Consider the following 14,072-nt stretch of genomic DNA (forward strand, 5'->3'; position numbering starts at 1 on the left):
CCGACTTTGAGTTTATATTCTCAGAACACAACCTCTTGGCCAATTTCACTTCCATTTTAAGGAAACATATCCTATCACTGATTTTGGTTTACCTGTTTCTAATTCAAGCCTATAGTAGCATTCTATTGCATAATTTAAAAAGCAGATAAGTTACTTTTAATGTTGAAATCACAATCTATCATAGTACTTATTTAATGACTAAATTAGATATAATTTTGTGACCAGTCTAGTTATTATTTAGGGATAGAATTCTAATTTGTTCTACCTCAGTATGTAGAATATATGTTGTCACTATTATTTATGGCTAAATTTTAAAATGTTAATAGTAGAAAACCAGTGAACATAACACAGATTGTTGTAAACAGTTGCAGGGTTTTGATGAAAGGATGGCCTATTATGCAGATTCAGCATACCATAACTCCATTTGTAAGCTTTATCGCAGGAAATTAATTAACAAAGCATATCAGGTCTTTATCGAACATCTTTTTTATAGTTTTGTAGAGCTGAAATTGACTGTCATTAATATAATTTAATTAAAAGAAAGTAAATCTATAACCAAAACTGACATACAGTTTTAAATGACCCCACAGAAAGGTTCTATTTTCCTAAGAGAGAGAAAATGGAAAAAGTTTTCACCGCACTTTTATATAGCATAGGAGAGTTTCATGACAGGACACTGTCTCAACTTTCTTTTATAAAAATTTTATTAGGAAGCATGGTAAAGCAGTATTTCTGATAAAAAAAAGTAAAAAATAAAAGCTTATTCTAAGCTACAGACTTGGATCTTAGCCTGTTAGCTATGTTTGAAAGCTGGGGTGAAAAAAACCTCAATTTTCAGGTTGAATTTTCTATAATTTAACTTCTGTTAAAGTATATTCCACTTAGCAAATTTCATTAATTCTAATTATGGAGCTTCACATAATTTTGCCAACAACTCTACATTAACTAGCACCAAGCTATGTATCTTTAAAGAGAGAAAAACTGGAGGAAGCTTGGATACATTTATTCTCTTTAGGAGGAAAATATGTACTTGTATTTTGGTGTCTTTAACGATGAAAATAATGGTTTTGTGAGGTAAGAACTAGGGCAACATTTTTATTGTTTAAAAACATAATTTAACCCTCAGAGGATGACATTTTTAACTTTTAATTTTTGACAGGGCAAAATACCAGGTACTAATTGTCAAGAAACTCGAAGGAAAATTTAATTTGTAACATCTATTTAAAAACACATTAAAAAAATATTTTTTAATAAAATGGAGATAATCCAGAAAATATTGCTGTGACATTTTTACTTGCAATAAAAAATACTGGGTTTTTTGTTTTTTGTTTTTAGTCTTTGCGTTGATCCCTTTATTGGTCATTAAAGTTTACTTAGTCCGTGGTCACATAAACCTCTCCCTCTCTCTTTCTCTCTCTCTCTCATTCTCTCTCTCTCTCTCTCTCTCTCTCTCTCTCTCTCTCTCTCTCTCTCTCAGCATGAGGCAAGATATCAGACAGCCTATCAGCCTAAGACCCTGTCTCCCTGGACTGCAGTAATTCTGTAAAAGAGTAATACTATAAAACTGCAGGTAGTTTTAGAGTATCAAAAGATGGGCAGGTTTTAGAATAATGAGCACAATGGTTGGAGATGACAGAAGTTAGAGGTCAACTAATTATTCAGCATGTGCAGATTGATTACATGCTTTGTAATAGAAATAGATAAGAAAAAAAGTGGCCTTTATTTGGTGACGAGTGTGATCTTTGATATTATAATGAGGTATAGGTCACTTTTAGGTTAAAGTTTAAGCCACTGAACATGTCACATGGGCCCATTTTAGTTCGATCCAGGTTCTGTTATTAAGATAACTTTGGAACTGAGGTGGGTTCATTCTAGGCAGACCCAAAGCCATTCATCAATAAATTCTAGGGGCTGTCTTTAGTGATCATAAGATTCTAAAGTTAAAAAACATGTTCAGGAGACATGAGTGAACATCTGCCAAAGGTTTTTACAATCACAAGGGCACAAGATAAAGGCTATACAATCATTATCAGAGATCAAGAGAGTTGAGTTATAGTTCAGAGATTTTAGATATTCCCTTTGTCTACTTTAATACAGCAGAAAGTAAAAAAAAGCGTATCTATATAATAATTCAGTAATTATGATCACCCCCTAAATCCTAACTTCTCAGTTACAATCTCAAGTGTGAAATTTCTTAAATTTAAATGCATGGAAAGGGGGTGGGGTGGTAATTTCTGATACTGCATTTAATAACAGTATAGAGTACTTCATTATTTTGGTCTGGAAAACAACAAAAATATATAGGGTGAATCTAAATCCTTTCCTATGTGAATTTTCCTCTCAGGCAGAATATGTATTTTTTTTTTTTTTTTTGTCATTCATTGTAAAAGACAAGCATTTAGAAAAAAATCAAAAGCAGCCTTTTCCCATTTCACTTCCCAATTCTGAATGTGCTCACTTAATCACATAACAGCTAGAAAACTCTTGCTTGAAAACATTTCTCACCACTCTCTGAAGTTCGCTTTTTGTTGTCTTCTTCTATGCAATTCCAATAACTTATTATAAACTCCACCTTATAATCTTGGAAAAGAAAACAAAAATACTTTCCTACCCTTTTAAGGAGCATCAGTTTTTTATACTTCAGAGTGTTTTTAAAGTGATGGCATTCTTAGTGAGCGGAGGGAGTATGGTAGGACTGATCACTGTGACAGTCTATCCAAAGCAAGCTGAGGATACTGTTGGAAACTCTAAACAGAAAAAATAGGGGAGGATAATAAGCAGGGAATTTACTCTTTATGTATATATGCATATTTAGACATGGATGAAGGTTCCTCTAACACGTCAATCAATAATGGGTTAAATGCTCCTAAAACCTTTATCATCATTATTTATTATAATTAAGTCTTTTTGTCCTAATCTGAGGGTATAAACATATCTCATTTTTATCACTCATCTTTTGTAGCTCTTGATGAGGTCGAATATCTCTTATTTATTTACTTTTTGGCAAATTACTTATTTATATCATTTACACATCCCTTTTGTATATATATTTTCTTAGTGGGTTCTTGATATTATTAATACTTTGTGGATGGTAACTTTATATATTACTAATATTTATATTAATCATTATATTATATTATTTATGTGTGTTGTATGGCAGGGGTCACATTTCATTCTTTTTCCATGTGAGTATCCCATTATTGCAGCGCCATTTGTTGAATGTATTTTCTTTTGTTTGGTTGGTTTTCTGTCTGTTGTTTGCTTGTTTGTTTTTGGAAAGTCCATGGGCTGGGAATTAAACCTGGGTCTCCCACATTTCAGGCGAGAATTCTACCACTAAACTACCCTTGTACCTCTATACTAATCTTTCACATGTCTTTTAGCATTTGTTCATTAGGCATTATTTCTAAAAGAAAAAACAGAAATGGAAAAGCTAAATGTCTATCAATAAAAAATGGTCAAATAAACAATGGTAAATTCATATAATTGATGCTTATGCAACCATTAAAAAAGAAGAGGAGATTCTACACATATTCATAACATTTCAAGCAACTTTAAAGATACATTTCAAATAAAATCAAGGCAACTTGCAAGTTGTTACTTGCAAGTTGTATACATGGAAATTTGTATATAGAACATAAATGCATTTATTTTCATGTTTGTATATATTAATGCATAAAACAAAGTCTAGAAGGATGTGCAAACTGATAGTGGTTACATTAGAGAAAAGAGTTCAAATAGTAGGGAACAAGGGTAAAGGCGCTTCCAAGTTTTTACTCTGGGTATTTCTGCATTTCAGAGATTTTTAAAATAAGAAGATTTTCAAAGATTACTGGGAAGAGTTTAGATTACTTTGTTTTTCTTCATTATTATACTGTTTTATTTCTTAAGCAAGAGAATTGGGATGACATGAAATTTGATTCCATGTCAGTCTTGATTAAATATCTAGAGTAACTTTCCATGAAATGATGAAAGGACCAGATTAAGAATTTTCAGGAATAGGTCTTAGTTATCTATAATCGGTGAAGAAGGCTCAAGAATTATAAAGGAGCATGCTTTAATATCTGTTTTTCTGTGTTTATTTTGGGGATCTATATTTAGTTTTGATTTGAAGGAGAGTAATAGATAGGGAGAAAGCTTTCAGGTCATGGGGTCAGGAGAAAGAAATATGACAGCAGAAATGTCAGTGGAATACCTTGTACTGGCAGAGGCTTTTCATTACTCTTAAAATAAAGTCTAACTCCCTTCCACGGCTTTTATGGGCAGATCTAATCTGAGCTCTGCCTGCATCTCCAAATTTAATGCCAACACCGTCTGCATTACCTACTTTGTGTCAGCCACACTGCTTCCCTTTCCTTTTATCACACAAGTCAAAGTATCAAGGTAAGCACCTTTATACTAGCTCTTTCTTCTGCTTATACTGCTTTGCTCTGGATCCTGCTATACCTGGCTTTATCTCGTCAATGAGCCCAAGTGCTGCCTACTTGTTTAGTTCTCCCTTGGCTACCCACTCTAAAATAGGTCGTCTATTGACTGTCTTTCACATTACCCATTTTATTTTCCCCATAGCACTTTTTTCCATGTAAGGTTATCTTGTTCATTCTCTGTTCACTGTACATTGCTGGTCAATCCCCAGTAAGAAGTAAATTTCATGAAGGCAAGGAACTTGTTCCCTGCTGTACAGCACTTAAGTGAGTTTCTGGCACAAGGTAGATGCTCCATCAATATTCTGGAATAAACAGATGGATGAAGTAACTAATTAATGCTGGTCAGATTTTCCTGAATGTTAGGGATTGAATTATGTCTCCCCAAATGGAATGTTCAGGTCAAATCTCTGGTCCTGTAGTTGTGGATCCACTGTAAATAGAATCTCTTCAAGATGTTACTTCAGTTAGGTTAGCCTAACTGAATAAAGCTGGGCTTTAATTTGGATTACTGGAGTCCTTTACAAGCACAGTAAAGGTCAGGTAAAGAAGCCATGGTGGAGCAGCCAGAAGCTGGAAGTCAATGGAACCTGGAAGAGAAAGGAGAAGATGCTGTTATGTGCATGGCTACATGATGGTAAGAAATATAATTGTCAGGAACTTGCCATTCATTTCATACATGTCTAAATTGTATAATTGAAAAAAAAGATTGTTCCATGTAAGAATTGAGGGAAAGACACATGTTATTTGGAATAGAATAAACCAGAGGTATTACCAAAAGCTTTATAGAACTCACTGTGTGCAATGAATTAAATCATGTTCCCAACAAAGTTATTTGTTATATAAAATCTTAACATTTTAGCCCCTATGGATGTGAACCCGATGGTAATTGAATCTATTATTTACGGTGAGACCAAACTGAATAGGATGGATCTTAATCCAATATAACTGGAGTCCTTATAAGCAGAGCAATTTGAACACAGGAAGTTGGAGAGAGAGAGAGCCATGTGATGGAGGCAGAGATTATGAATTTCCAGCAAACCATCACTAGACTGCTGTAGACTTCAGGGAAAGAATGGTTCTGTTGACACCTTGAATTTGAACTTCTAGCCTCCCAAATGGTGAAATAAGAAATTCCTGTTGTTTAAATCTTCTAGTCATGATTCTTAAGATTTTAATGAAAAAATTAAAAAATAGAATGTTTTTGAGGAAAATGGCACAGCTAGTGGAAGATTTAGCAGCAGAGCATGTTTGATACTAGTTTTATTGGATTCCATTTGCAGTGATTTTTAGGGGAAAATGATCATTTCTCAAATTAGCAAGCTCCTATGTGTATAAAACAAATTCATTCATTTCTCTATCCAACGTAATGAAGAAATGGAGTTCTGAATGTTTGCTTCAAAAGCCTAACTTCGATGGATTATCCACACTCTTAAAAAGTTTTCTCAATACTGTTAACTAAAGTTAGAAAGAAAATATCAAATTTTACTTATAGAGACTGAAGCCCATAAAATGACAGAAACAATACATGAAGAAGATAAAAAGGGGGAAAGGATAAGAAAGACGGGGTTTGGCATAGTAGGAGGAGAAAGAAGTTGTTCATAACAGTGATGAAAAATACAAAGTGCTACTATTAGATGGTGGGAATTTTGAGAAATACCTTCAAATTCCAAGTTAGAATAATAGCAATGATTATTAAAATAACTAAAAACTATTATTATTGTTAAAAAAAGAGTCTCTGTGACAATCTTGAGGGTAATCGAATAAAGAAATATATCTCAAACTGCAGAGGCCTCTCTTTTTCACCTTTTAATGTCCAGACCTTGAAGTCTATGAAGTCTAGACTGTAGCTCCCTTAGCTGTGAGTTCTTTCAGAGAGATACCCATTCATTCATTCATTCATTCACCCAGCAAATATTTTTTTTCGAGCTTCTCTATGTGTTAGGCATTGTGCAATGTAGGAGATAAAGTTGTAAAGAAGGCAGGTACGGTCCCTGCTCTCTCAGAGTGGTGATATGAACAGTAAACAAATATACAAACAAATAAATGGAGTAATAATAAATCAGATAACTATCCAAAGTATATAAAAAGGCTTATGTGATAAAGAGTAGCTGTGAACCATTCCAGAGATGCTGGTCCAAGAAGGCTCTTCTGAGAGGGTGATCTGAGGTTGTTTGAGATGACGACAAGACAAGACAAGACATATGAGACAAGAATGAGACAAGAATGAGACAGCCATGTAGAGAGCTAGCCAGACAAAAGAAGCACAGATAAATTTTAAAAACTACTTCATCAAGCAGAGAAAACAACAAACTCAAAAAAAAAAAGGCCCTATATCTTTGAAGTTCAGAACAACAATAACAAAATGCTTGAATGACTGAAGTTGTCAATAAAAGGGACAATTATATGAGATGAGGTGGGAGAGGAAGCAGAGCTGAAAACTCAGTTTGATTTTATTCTACCTGCTATGGACTTTAAAGCGAATGAATGGTATAATGTGGTCTGCTGATTTAAGAGATCACTCTGACATCTCTATGGAGAATGGATAGTAGATGAGCAAATATGCAGGCAAGGAGGTCAGATGGAAGAGAATCACAGAGAAACAGAAAGAGATGACACCTTTCTGCAGAAAGAAGGTGGCTGTGGAGATGGAATGACGTAGACATAGAAATACATAAGATTTAAGTATGACTTCCGGATACATTTTGAGAGATGAGGGTAAGGAAATATTCCATGATAAATAGTAGACTTGAGGAATTATATGAATTTCTAAGATGAGAAAGATTAAGGAAGGAAAATATTGATCTTGCAATGTGTGGGGAGGGAGGATTAAAGTTTTTCATTTTGTATGTTTTTAAAATTTTGAGATTGTTAGTTGTCTTCATGTTTTATCGTCCCTTTCTTCTAGATTAATGGAACCCTAATTCTGATCCCTCTATTCCTTTCCTCCTAACTGGAAAGCAGGTGTGAGGGCAGAAGTTATGGCAGCAATCTTGGCCTACAGCAGATTAAAAATTGCCAAATTCTTTGACAATTCTTCAATCAAGAAGAGGAGTCTCCTTTCCCTTGAATCTTTTATCTGTGCTGCATATCTAATAAATTCCTAGGTAATGCTGATGATTATGGCTCTTGGACCAGACTTTGAGTAAGAAGGATAGAACTGTCTTTATCATCATCATCAAAGACAGAGTAATTTTCTTGTGTGTTGAGAAGAATTAATATTGAAATAGATTGAAGAGTGAATGGAAGGCGAGGAAATATCTATATCAATGAGAATTTTTATATTAAAGAGTAGAACTGAAATACCGAGATGTGTCTTAACTGCCTCTGTTAGTCCTCATCTCCATCTGTAGATTTCAGTATTTCATAAAGTTGCCCATCAAAAGGTCCTGCTTACAATGCATTCACAACCACAGGAATGAATTAAATTTAGAATTTTTTTTTTTTTTCTGAGCTTCAAACCCCCACAGGGAGGGAAGGAAGAACCATGAAGGGAATGAATGGAAGTTGGAAATATGGAAGCATGAATTCAATATAGGGAGTAGATCTCTCTAGCAAAAAGTTTCCAAAGTAATGAAACTCTACTGGCAAACGTGCATGAAAAGTCCAAGTACCTCTAATAATACATTCTCCACATGAAGCAGGAAATCTTGGAGAAATACACACTCATGATTCTGAACAAAGAAGGCTGAAATGAATCTGGAATCATTTATGTCGGAAAATAAAAATATGCTCAATGAAATGATGGAAACAGGTCAAAAGGACTCCTTCATCAGCTTGGTGCAGAAGGTGCAGGATTAAGAACAGAGGGTAAAGAATTGCAAACAAACCATTAGCAATCTTTTAGTCCATACTGAAATTAAGTCAACAAGTAAACAACTACATAGATAAATAGGTTAACTTATTATTTTTAAAAGGAGAAGATAGGGCTCTTTGCAGTCGAGTCCTAATCGATGGAAAGTGCCAGAGTTGGAAAATCATCATTTTGTAGTCATTATAAAAACTATTCCTTCAGGCACATATAAAAGGATATCTTGATAAGGAATAGAATTTTGCGTACTCTTAAGGAATTTCTCCACAGACTGCTTAAAAGATACAAAAAGAAACATAGTAAATATACAATGGAGGAACAGGCAGCTAGCTCCCTGACCAGTTGATACAAATTGACATCACCACTGAGAGATAGACAAAATCATGAACCTCCTAATATGATACATGGAGGAGGAAAAATTATCATGTATATAGAAATCAGACCTAGGCTGCCTAATCTGAATCTAATCATGAGGAAAATACTAACTACTCCAAAATCCTATTAAAAAAAAAAAGGGAGGGCCTATAGTCTCTGAAAGTGCTATTGTCATGAAAGATAAAAAACAGCTGAGGAAATGTTCCATATGAAGGAAACTAAAGAAACATGATCATTAAATGTAATACATTATTTTGCACTGGTTCTTGAACAGGAGACAAAAATACTATAAAGGCCATTTGGGGGACAGTTGGCAAATTGAAATATTTACAGCAGATTTCATAAAGAGATTATAAATTCCCTACAGTTGTTCTCTAGATAGTTATGATAGAGAATATTCTTGTTCTTAGGACATGCATACAAGAGTACATGAATAAGAAAAAATAACGTGTGCAGATACATAGACAGATAGATACATAGAATGATAAAGCAAATGCCTCAAAATGTTAACAATTGGTAAGGGTATACAGGAGTTTGTATGATCTTGCAACTTTTCTGTGAGATTCAAATTATTTCCAATAAAAAATAAGAAAGACATATGAGTTTTAAACATTAGCTAGCAAACTAGAACATTAGCTATTGTTCTAGTTTGCTAGCTGCTGGAATGCAATATACCAAAAATGGAATAGTTTTTTAAAAGGGGAATTCAATAAGCTGCTAGTTTACAGTTCTAAGGCTGAGAAAATGTCCAATCTAAAGCATCCAGGGAAAGATACTTGGTTCAAGAAGGCTGATGAAGTTCAGGGTTTCTCTCTCTAGTGAAAAGGCACATGGTGAACAGTCAGAGTTCCTCTCTCAGCTGGAAGGGCACATGGTGAACATGGCACCATCTGCTAGCTTTCTCTCCTGGCTTCCTGTTTCATGAAGTTCCCCAGGAGGCTTTTCCTTCTTCATCTCCAAAGGTTGCTGGCAGGTGGACTCTCTGCTTCTTGTGGCTATGTCATTCTCCTCTGCTTTCTCTGAATCTCCCTCTTTCTCCAAAATGTTTCCTCTTTTATAGGATTCCAGTAAACTTATCAAAATTCATCTGGAATTGGTGGAGACACATCTCCTTCTAATGCAGTTAAACAACCGCCTTTGACCGAGTTACATCTCCAGGGAGATAGTGTAATTAAAGTCTCAAACATACAATACTGAATAAAGATTAGAAGAAACAGTTGCCTTTACAGAATAGGATTAGTATTAAAACATAACTTTTCTGGGGTACATACATCCTTTCAAACCAGCACAGCTATATACTTCAGATACTTCACAGAGTAGACATCCAAACACTTATGAACTGAATGAATGAAAAAATATATCCTGTACACTGCCTTTAATACTGTTTAACATACCTCTTTACATGCTGAAAATTTTTGCCCATTTTCATAAAGTGGGAGGAACTAGACTTCCTTTGACAAGGGAAGACATCTGGCTAAAATGCAAGACAAAAAAATTGAAATAAGGTCAGTTACTGAAGGGAAAATAGTTTTGTGCAAGTTACTAAAAATATACTACAAGTTGGGGGAACATATATCAACATTACTGTGACATTTTCCAGTGTTTCTCAAGTCACATGCCTAGCTTAGTTACTTTAAAGTTTGAAATATGAAGTTAAACTCCTTATAAACCTTCACTCTGACTCTCAGCTTGTCTTGACCCTAATACATCAAAGTTATCAATAAAGTAGTTTTTCTACTGGTATCCCAAAGCAGAAAAACATGAACATTTATAAACTTGAAGAGAGATAAATCCTACAATCACATTTGTGTTAATGATAACATAAAGGGTGTTGAAGCATTCTTACTGGGTACTAAATACAGCTTATGGGCAGTTGAAGATCAATATCCATTAGGAAGGGGAAATTATAAGGAAATAAACATTCACTGGTACATCATTAACCTTTTATTGCTTCAGCTATATTGTTTTTCCAAAGAATTCAACGAGGTTTAAATGGTGACTATTTTGAAAAGTTTTCGATTTATGAAATGAAATGAGTCCTGGTGCATCATGCTGTTTCAAATGTGGATTATGTATCTTTAACCTCTTATTTTTAAAAAACTACTTCATTGTAATTATTTTATCATTACTTATAAACTATCAACAAATAAACCAAATTGATCGCTACTTGTATATGGTGCAATTTTTGAAAGTATGTGCAAAATTTGTGAATTATATTGTCACCCTTGGATATTGTATGAAATCCAGTTCTCTAAAGTTTAGATGTGAATTTTCTTCTATTCTGTTATAGCTTTGCTACTTTTGTCTTATGTTCTGAAATGAAAGGATAGGCCAAAAGCTAAAAGAATTTTGCATATTTTAAATAATGATGCTTTGCTTCCAATTTGTTTCACCCTAGTTCCTAATGGAGACTTGGGGGATTTAAAAGTAAAAAAAGGGAAAAATGCCTATTCTAATACTACACCCCATTTTATTTTGTTAATCTGAAAAATGCTGGGATTGCTATTTGGAAAACATTAATCTAAGGTCTGGTTTACAAAACTGTACAAACAAAGGTGAATGATTTGGGTAGTGGCGGGGAATAAAAACTCTAAGTGTGCAAACAAATATATACTGTCAAAGGGAGTTCAAGGAAATTCCTTGGAATATCACCGATAAAAATATTTTAAAAAATAAACTTACACATGCTATAATACCCTAAAGTAAAGAATCTTAGAATGAAACTGATTAGAGTGCAATCTCTATTGATGTTTATGTGGGAGAGGAGGAAACTAACATTCATTAAACAATTAATGTGCACCAGAACTGTGACAAAAATTTAGATTTTTTAAAATTTCTCATAACCAATCTATGGGTCATTTTCTCCCTCATGTTATACATGAGGAAATTGAATCTTACAAGTTGAATTAATATATGAGTTCATACAACAGAATGGCAAAATCAGAATGTATATTTTGCTTAATTCTTTTTAGAGATGCATGTGAGCAAAATTTCTCTGTTCTGATGAACTGGTGTGTTTTCCAAGATTAGAGGAGAGTTATGGAACTCACTATTGTATCTCTTTGCATTTTGAATATCAGAAATATTTTCAGTTTTGCACATGGTTGTGACTCCCCTAAACCCAAATGACCTGACGCCCCACGCACACCTCTATTATCACTGTTTGCAAAGCCAGTGTTTGAATTAATCCCTGTTTATCTCCAAACTCCATACACTTAAGGTGATCAATGTTTCATCCTAAAACAGAGGTTGGCAAAGATTCTCTACTCTGGTTAAACAAGTGGTGTTTATGGGGCTCTATCTCAGCCAGACAGCTACCTAAGCATTCCAGAAGCCTGAGTCACACGAGGAAATGTGGTGCCACCTGCTCACAGACTGTTATGTATGCAGTCCAAGGTGAGTCAACTCGAGGGAGCAATCTTGTTTGCAATTGGTGAGCCCATCCATCAAAAGGGACAAGGCAGGAAGGAGTAATCTGGGTACAAGGCCAGAGGCAGAAACTAAGTATCACTGAATATGGAAATGTTGGGAATTGAGTATAGCAAACATAAACTTGTACAACTACTTTACCTGGGTAATAGATAACCACAGCAACAAGACTTATTGGAAATGGAAGTCACAGTCTGATTTTATAGAATAATTTTTGCCTTATTATTACAAATGTTATTTCTCCTAACTTGACTTTTTTACCTCAACCTGAGAAGCTGAAAAATAACTTTCTTCTAATTTTGTATGCAGACACTGGACTGAGAATCTTTATGGTGTTTCAACATTTCTATGCTTCCGTAGCATCCATCAAACCCAAAATCTGAGTTTGCTGCTTTCCAGATTCACTGCTATGAGGAAGGACAATTGTTCTGCATAAGCAAGCAGAAGTTTCATGTTTTAACAGATGTTTACCAACTCTTACAAATAACATCTGAATTGAGAATTCTGGTTATCTCGATGTTAAAAACTTCAGCAACTATACATTTTAAATTTTACTTTTCTTGATTGGTTTGTTTCATATACTGTGTTTTCCACAGTTCACCATAAAAGAATAAAGGCAAAATACATGAAATGCCGTAAGTAGACATGAGTTAAGAGTGGAACAGAGGGTGGGCCGCGGTGGCTCAGCGGGCAAAGTGCTTGCCTGCTATGCCGGAGGACCTCGGTTCGATTCCCGGCCCCAGCCCATGTAACAAAAACGGAGAAACAGAATACAATAAAACAAGAAAATGTTTAAAAATGTTTCCCTTTCTTCCTTCCTTCCTTCCTTCTATCCTTCCTTCCTTCTCTCTGTCTTTCCTTTAAAAAAAAAAAAAAAAAGAGTGGAACAGAACAGTAAAGGAGTACAAGGACAGGGTTGTCAAATGAAGTCAGATCTGTGGTTGCGCCACAAATTTCTTTTTTTACCGGCTTATATGAAAATAAAATCCTGATCAATTTCACAATTTAGAGAGTCTGCATGGCAAAACCAATTATTAAGCAGAACTACTTCTGGTACTAAGACAAGAAAGTAATTTCTCTCAGGACTCTGAATTATAATGAGCAGAATTATTCGCCACATTCTACAATAGACTTAATGTCAAATTTCATAAGGCTATTTCGTATGAGTACCATCCATACAGCCTGAAAGTTTCACTCAAATCTCAGTGCAATGAAAAGAATTAATGCTGTGGGTGAATATCATTTACTCCAGACGTCCAATTATTTTTCTCGGTTAAAATGTACTCCATCCTCAACATCCACCTTAAAAATTATCTTTCCATGTTTATTGTCCCCTAAATTCTCCCTACATGTATCCTCTTACAGTTCCCTATTATTCCTCTTCTGTGGCATTTAAGTAGTATCTAAACACCTGTGTTTAAGTTCAGGGAATGTGTCTTCTTTCTACTAATATCCCCCCAAAGCTTGACACAGTGCCTTGTAGAAATAGAGCTAAACATCTAATTCTCACGTTACAGAAAAATTCTTAGGCTGCGTTAACGTGAGGGGCACTGAGTCAAAATATTTAACAATAACTTATCTTTGCACCTGAAAATAAAATTCTCCCTCTAAAATGAACATACAGATTAATTTTCCTCATTCATTCCCAAAGATGGATTCACTTTTAATTCTGTAGTCATCACCTGAGGTGATCCACTTACTTAAAATTCCTTGTCTGGAGCTGCTGGTGAGACATTTGGTTGATGACAATTCATAAGAATTCCCAATACATTGTTCCCAAGGAGTTAAAAGTTCTGATGTTTGGGGTTAATTCGATCTGTCAACCTAATGTGTTATATTTTCCTTCACAATATGAACAGTTACTCTTTTCTCAGCCCTTCTCCTTTTTTCTGGCCCCTCTTCTTACCCCCATCTTACCTCTTAAAAAACAAGTCTATTTGTTCACCAGGCATTCTCTGACTTGTTTAGATTTGTAGTGGTTCTCCAGAGTTTGGCCTATCTTTAAAATATTTTCTGCACTAAATAAATGGATG

The 14,072-nt window shown here is 34.6% G+C and overlaps 1 long non-coding RNA gene across 1 annotated transcript in view; it reads left to right on the forward strand.

Annotated features, from left to right (window-relative positions):
* The window catches only part of LOC143647973 (uncharacterized), an 82,174-nt gene extending 80,917 nt beyond the window's left edge, over positions 1-1,257 (forward strand). The window contains exon 5 of the long non-coding RNA XR_013158293.1: positions 1,160-1,257. This is a non-coding gene — a long non-coding RNA (uncharacterized LOC143647973). The remainder of the gene's footprint in view (positions 1-1,159) is intronic.
* The last annotated feature ends 12,815 nt before the right edge of the window (positions 1,258-14,072 follow it).

This window comes from Tamandua tetradactyla, chromosome 10 (genome assembly GCF_023851605.1).
Source record: "Tamandua tetradactyla isolate mTamTet1 chromosome 10, mTamTet1.pri, whole genome shotgun sequence".
NCBI lineage: Eukaryota > Metazoa > Chordata > Mammalia > Pilosa > Myrmecophagidae > Tamandua > Tamandua tetradactyla.